Genomic DNA, 7749 nt, shown 5'->3' on the forward strand with positions numbered 1-7749 from the left:
ATGATGTAAACTGTTAACAATTGTGAGAGAGACCACCAGTGATGTCAATGGTTCTCAAAGTACCCAGTACAATCCATGGGATGTGAATGAATGTGTTGAGGTCGAACATGTCATGGAATCCTTTGATCGAAAGTCAATGATGTAAATTGTCGTCAAAGGCGAGAAACCTGCCATTGATGCATGCAGATTTCAAGGTACTGACGATTTCTAGGTCATCTTTCTAGATAATGTGCTGATGTCGATAGAAAGCGACCCGTTGCAGGCAAGCCCACAACACGAAATCATAAATCAAGTTGAAGAAATGTAGCTGTAAGGACTGACTCAGGGATGGTCAAGATGGATGACAGATATTTTGCAGATGAATGGCTTATTTGCAGTGACCTCTTGAACACATAACGACACAACAGATGGCTTGGTGACGAGTGACCCAAAGTTAATACCCAGAAACCGGCTGAAGATTTTCAATGTGGTTTGATCAACTGTTAGGCAAAGGATTTCCCAACCCAGGTGAATGAAAAATTGTCGTGTTCAAGAGTGGTGATAAGGTTTTTATGTGACAAAGAATAACAAATAGGCTCATTGTTCTCTCTTTTCCCCCACCATTTCTGGCAAGTACCTCTTTATTTTTTACAAGCTTGAGGAGGATAACATTTGCTTGATTATAAGCTCATCCTTCGGATGAGTCCAACTTAGTTTAGATTCGAACCCTAAGAAGGAGTGGTCCGTTCCTGTTTGTAATCGAACAGGTCCTTTATTGTGAAATTTTAACGAGTCCAGTATAGGAGAAACTCAGCGTTTTTCAATTTTAGAGAGTCTGAAAAAACTTAAGAAGACTCCAGGGTTGACCTTTTTCGTAAATTTGTGTCTCCCAAGCCCGAAAAAGTATAAAATAATACTTGAGAGAATCGCTTGATCTTTACGACCAAGGAGTACTTTCATGATTAGTGTCTCTGATCTGAAAAGTAAAAAGCGATCAAGGACACGTCGTTTTATAACCAATATCGAATCTGAAACGACAAAGATCCGGCAATCTTTTAATGTTTTTACGGTCATAAAAGGGCTATAAGAGGGTCGTCTTTTAATTCCGTTTTAACGAGTGTAAAAGAAATGCTCGGCAATATTTTCATGTTTTAGGAGTCAGAAAAGGGCTTAAAGATGACTCCAAGGTTTCACTTTTTCGTAAGTTTTAACGAGTTCGAAAAATGATAAAAATGTACTCATGGTTTTCATTTTTTCGTAAGTTTTAATGAGTTTGAAAAAATGATAAAAATGTACTCATATGGCCGACTTTCAATTTAATTTACGAGTAGGAAAAGACGGAAAGAACTCGGCATTTTCATTTGTTTTACGAGAATGAAAGATAGCAAAATAATCTCGGGATTTTAATGAGTTTAACGAGTCTTGAAAATAACTGAAATTGACTCGAGGTAGGTTTCATTTTTACAAAAGCTTGAAACGGAGAAAAACTATGCTTCAAAGTAGTTTCATTTTTACACAAGCTTGAAACAAATAGAAAACTGTGCTTGATGCCCCCTAAGCATAACTGCTAGAGTGCATGCCCCCCCAGCTTCATTTCATTCAACTAAGTACACTGCTGGTACTTAGCTGGATGGAGTGAAGGTTCAGTGACGAGATCATTTGAAAGACTCGACCTAAAACTGTAAGAAAATTATGCAAAAAACTGAAATAACTAACCTAAATATACAACTTAACATTTATGAGATCTAGTAAAACTCTCGACTCAATTAGAGGAGGATTTGTTTCATTTTTTAACGAGCTTGACACAGGAAAATAACTATGCTCAGATTCAGTTTCATGTTTACGCAAGCTTGAAACGAAAAACTATGCTTGTTATAACTGTGCATGCCCCCAGCATAATGACGCAAAACGAGGTACATGCCCCCCAAGCTTCATTGCATTCAATGAGGCGGATGGAATGAAGCTTTACTTTCAAGATCTTGGAAAGACTTGTGGGAGTTGTTTCATTTTTTAGTGAGGTTGACACAGGAAAAGAACTATCCTCAAAACCCTTGTTTCATTTTTTAAACGAGCTTGACACAAGATAAGGAACTATGCTCATGTCTACTCTCTACAATCTACCTAACAAGGAACTCTACTCTAATAACCTTGATTCATTTTTTAACAAGGTTGACTCAGTAAAAAGAACTGTCCTCATGGACACCTATTTCATTTTTTAACGAGGTTGGCACATGAAAAGGAACTATCCTCGCAACATCCAGCTTCATTTTTTAACGAGGTTGAGACGGGAAAAAACTATCCTCGCCTAACTGATTCATTTTTTAATGAGGTTGACACAGGAAAAGAACTGTCCTCATAACAACCTATTTCATTTTTTAACGAGGTTGATACAGGATAAAACTATCCTCGCTCTCACTGATCATGGCTTCCAACGGGAAGAAAGACATGTCAATGGACACACCTTGATCATGGCTTCCAAGAGGTCTTCATCAGAAGGAAGAATAGTTCTCTGGAAGGAACACATGTCAAGGGACTCAAAAGGGATAAGAACATTGTGTTCAAGTAATCCCATAGAGTTTTCCATGTCAATTACCGGATCTAAATCAAAGGAAGATGAGCAAATAGTGAGAGGCTCACTTACATCGGTAACTGAAAACATGGGACCAGTTGCCACATAATTAACCCGTGGCAGGGTAGATACCACTTTAGAATCAGGAACATTTAGGGGTGTCATATTATTGGTAGTTGAAACAAGATTAGGGAACGAAAGCTGGTCTACAGTCACAATACTGCCATTGTGAGGGAAAGACATCACACGAAAGAGTGTCGATACGACAGCTTTCATTGCATAAACATAGTTTCGCCCAAGGAGTAAATTGAAATCCAAGGGACCTCGAACTACCATAAGATCAATATAGACAGTTTTACCTTCCAAGGTAATAGAAAACTTAGGAAGGATCCCTAAAGGCTCACTAATGGTTCTGTTAAAAGCTTTCAGATTCTGCGTAATAGGCGCAAGCTGAGGGGAACACAAAGCTTTCCAAACCGTTGAGGATAAAATACTAACAGAAGCACCTTCATCTACCTGAGTACGATGTATGTCCCTACCACCAGCCTTGACAATGATTTGGAAAGGGATGGAGGAAGGAAGACGAGGTTCTGTCAGTCTATTTCAATCAAAGGAAAAGACCTCAGTACTTGGAGGGGGTTCTGTAGAAACAGGTGAAATGCCCCCCGGCATAGAAGAATCTGATGTAACAAGAAGAACCTGAGCGGTATGAAGTTCACTCTCTAAAGGGAAAGTGGGATCGACCGAATGTGAAATTGAGTCGACCACTTGATCAACTAATGGATCATCAACCTGAGTGACATGAGTTTCACTCTCCAATGGAAGAGTGTGATTGACTGTACTTGAAATTAGATCAATCACTCCATCAGTTGACGGTAGGTTGGGAGAAATTTTACGGTAACCAGTTGGAAATTCTTGTTGTGGAACAGTAAGGTTTTCCAACAATTTTGAGGCTTCATCCATGTGAGGGCAAATGTGAGTTTGATGACTCCCTTTGCATAACTTACAAGGAAACCTAACTTTACCCTTTTTCCTAGGAACCTGACTATCACTGGTTGATGAATCAATGGAAAGTTGATGAGATTTTTCTGACCATACTTCCAAGACCTTTGGAATACCAGGACAATTGACAAGGAAGTGGTCACCCTTACAAAGCCTACAGGGGTATTTGGGTTTACGATGCGTGTTGGAGGTTTCCTCAACACAACTAACACTTACAGCCATAGTTGGGTAGTTGACTTCTTTCTTATCTTGCTTCTTCTTCTTCTTCTTCTTCTTCCCTTTCTTCTTCTTCTTAGCCACCTGGTTACTAGCATCAAGGCTTTTACCAAGCGAAGAGGAAGAAATGGAGGAAGAAAAATTAGGTGAAGAAGGTAAAGGGTCAACAGAAGGTTGGTGATGTTGAGATGGTGAACTCTGTTGAGGTGAAGCATTTGGTTGAGGTGGAACAATTGGAGTATTTGGGGCCAACGAAGTTGAAAATAACCATATCGGTAAACCTATTGTAAATCCAGGTAATGACAAAGTAGCCATATAAGGAGGACCAACATTTCCAAAGTAAGGAAAAGTACTAGGATTCTCATTAGGAGGGGTTCCTAGGTTGGTAAATTCTGGAACATTTGCCATTATATTCAACTTCAGTGAATTTTATTAACAATTTAAAACTAAAATTAACAATTCACACTTCACACTTAACAATTAAAATTCACAATTCACACCTATGGTCTCTAAAAGTAAAAACAAACAAATTAACACACGCTATCAAATCTACGAGTCAAACCACACACAAACAGTAACCTTCCGGACCGAAAACACTAGTTGGTGATGAAATCCAACATCGCAGAATTCAATACAGAAGTGGCAGGTGGAACAGTTACCCCGGCAACCTGCTTAATGAATAGACTGGCACAAGTTCCTCCACTTTAACCGTCTCGAGTGAAGTGAACCCCCCAGAAAATCCAAGTGAGTCTAGCCGACGTCTGCTCCAGGTACAGTGGGATCTTCCCTCTACCGTCACCTTGCGTAGAACCCTAAAGATAATAGTCACTAAGGTCACCAACAGCAACAAATATACCTGGGGGAACAGTCTACGATCCGATAGCACGCAAGGGCAGAGTAACAAGCTCAATCCCCTTGCCGGCTCCTTGACAATAATCCAAGGTTTACCGACAAGTGACCCCAGGCTCCTCGACAATGGTCAATCCGAGGTTTACCGTTTGTAGTACGTGCATATCTGGCATCGTTCCCAATGAAGGAGGATTGATTCCCTCACTGGTTCAGACACGATCTCGTGCTTCTCCTTTAAGAGAAGCTTTCCCAGAGTATAAATGTAACAGTTGGATTTATCCTACCACAAGATAAGCTACTTGTTTGGTTTTACTGTCTTGGAGAGTTAATTACTCTCCTACTCCAAGACACTAGCCTAAGCTATGTTGGTGTATCAGAGCCCTAGAAATGTAAAAATTACTAGATGAATTTTAATTAAGCGTTGTGTTATTTAGGCCATTATTACTCAATAGGGTAAATGGATATGAAACCAATGGTGTTATGACCCGACTCAACTGAATGCAATCGAATATGATAATGTAATCTTTTCAATTCGATGAATCCTAACTAAAGTAAGGAGAGAGTTTCCATTCACTTCCAACAATGCAAAAAATTGATCACTAAGAGAAAATATAACAAATTCTCTAATGCACTAATTTTATCAAGAAAAACTAATGCAAATCAATTCCAAACCAATTTTTTATTTTTATTTTTATTTTAACAAAGCATGAAAAACTACTTAACAAAAATCAATTTTAAGATCTATGAAAATCTAAGAGAAATTTACCTAAAAGCAAATCTAATGAGGTGAAAGCCTACAAAATATAATTCCAGGTTGTTTTACTTGGTTACAATTCAACCAAGGACTAATTCATGCAGAATCATAAATCAGTCAAAAACAAAAACAAAAAGCTCTTGTTCTTTTTCTTAAGAATGAAATTCACAGCTTAACCAACAAGCCTTCTCGAAATTCCGCAAAGAGACAACACAACGGTAGGTTTCTCACAAAGGTGGATTTTACGAATGGTCCGACTCCTAAGAAGACTGAAAAGACCAGGGAGATCCAAGGTTTTTACAACTTCTAAAGCCAGAGTCACTACAAGACCAATACAAAAATCAAACCTAGGGCTAGAATTTCTATGAACTTCACTAAAACCCTCGATGCTAATGAAACAAGCTTAGATGAAAACTTCTGACAGGTAACCAGTGGATCTGGGCAGCAATAAACAAACTAGAAACAAAATCTAATGGGTAAAAAGGAAAAAATGGAAATTTTCTAAACTTTTGACAGGGTACGCAGGCAGCCTGTTTGCACAGGTGCGGCCACGCTCTATGTACAAAGCCGAAGTGCGTATAGATACGCACTGTGCTTAACGCAGAGGGTGCGTACTGCTCTCAAAAACAAGAAAAATAAAAAACTAACTCAACCCTAAGCTATTCCACCCAAATTCACAGTCAATTAGTCAAAAACCAGAAAGAAATCGACTTTCTCAAATCAAAGTATCAATCAAAAGAGAAATCAATCAAATCCATGGAGTCCCTAGTGGAGTCGCCATTTTGTCATGCGGAAAGAGTCAATTTTGCGAACAAAACGACCTCCCTAGAAGCTAAGGCTTTCTAGTGAAAAACAAGACAATCAAGCACTATCTTTCCCTAAATATGCATTTAAAATAAAAGCAACCAGGTGTTCAAGTCTTACCTCTAGTCCAACGTTGTTTGTAGCAACCAAGCCTCTCCGATCCAGATGAGCTCCTCCTTCTCCTTGAAGCCTGCATTCACTAACAAGCAAACGATTACATAGCACCTGAATAACTCATATAATAAAACATATTCATCATAAAGACCAAGGATTTTATGAAACAAATTATATATAACAACTTGTTGAGAAAAATGAACTTAATTGTATTAATTGGAAACAAAAGAAACCATTACAACCAGTGCCATGGTGTTGTGCAGGTCCCTCCCAGGGTCTAGCAAGAGTTCTCCTTTACTTTGATCAGCTCACCCACTTCCAAATGAAGCTAAGAAAGGATTGGAATCTCTCCTCTCAAGCTCTATAAGGGAGTCCTAATTTCAGTAGCATCTACCCTTAGGAATGTTCAGCTTTCAACCTCCCCTCCCTCTGGCCCAATGCCTGTATTTATAGTGCTTTGAAGGAGGTTAATCAGGTCCACCATCAATGGGATAAGCCCCTCTTTCAATGGGATAGCTCCCCTCTTCATGGGATAAGTTCCTCTTTCATTGGGATGCATGAACCATCTGGAGGCGCTCAATCCACGTCAAACCATCTTCTAGAATGCTCTAGAATCGACCGCAAGTAAGTTTTTTGAAGTAAAACTTGCACCTTTTGACCTTTACAAGAGTACGCACCCACCCCTTTACAGACAGAGCGTACAAGTACGTAGGTATTATGAACTTGAGGTGCGTACACGCAGGTAAGGGTAAGAGAAACTGCGTAACCAGAGTTATATTGACTTTTTAAAGACTTTCTCTCTTTCTTGGAGTTTGACATGAGGAGTAGAGGTATAAGACTTGCCAAGGAGGACAGTATGGCAATTGATGGAGCCATACTGACTGCAAATAGTCATGGTGACAAATTTTAGTGTAACAGGAGGGTTTGATTGGTACCTAGTGATATCCTAACTTCAAATCGATCTTGCTGAAATATTCCCCCCCTTCAGTTTGTCCAAAAGGTCATCAATCCATGAGATCAAGTACCTATTCCAGACAGTGATCTTGTTCAGCAACCGATAGTCAATAGAAAGTCTCCAAGTCCCATCCTTCTTTTGTAATCGGGCTCCCACAGGGTGATGAACTTGGTCGGATGTGACCTTTCTACAATAACTCTTGAATCTCCCTCTTGATTTCATTGTTCTCAAGAATGGAGCACCAATAGATTGGTCCATTGGGTAGTGGCACACCTAGGTTAGATCGATGGAGTGCTTGACCTGACAGTGCAGAAGAACCCCTACAGGGGAGGTGAAGATGTCCTCGTACTCCTCCATGACCTTGTCCATCTGTAGTTGTCATGTGGAGGGGCCCTGTTTAGAGGTCATGGCAACTTTCTTCGTATTTCCTTGAGGGCGTATCATCAGTAAAACAAATTTCCCGATTTTGGAAATGAGCTTACTGCTCTGATTTGCAATAGCCAAAGA

This window comes from Pinus tabuliformis, chromosome 9 (genome assembly GCF_031772625.1).
Source record: "Pinus tabuliformis cultivar Carrire ecotype Pingquan chromosome 9, CPIR1, whole genome shotgun sequence".
In the NCBI taxonomy this organism is placed as follows: Eukaryota; Viridiplantae; Streptophyta; class Pinopsida; order Pinales; family Pinaceae; genus Pinus; species Pinus tabuliformis.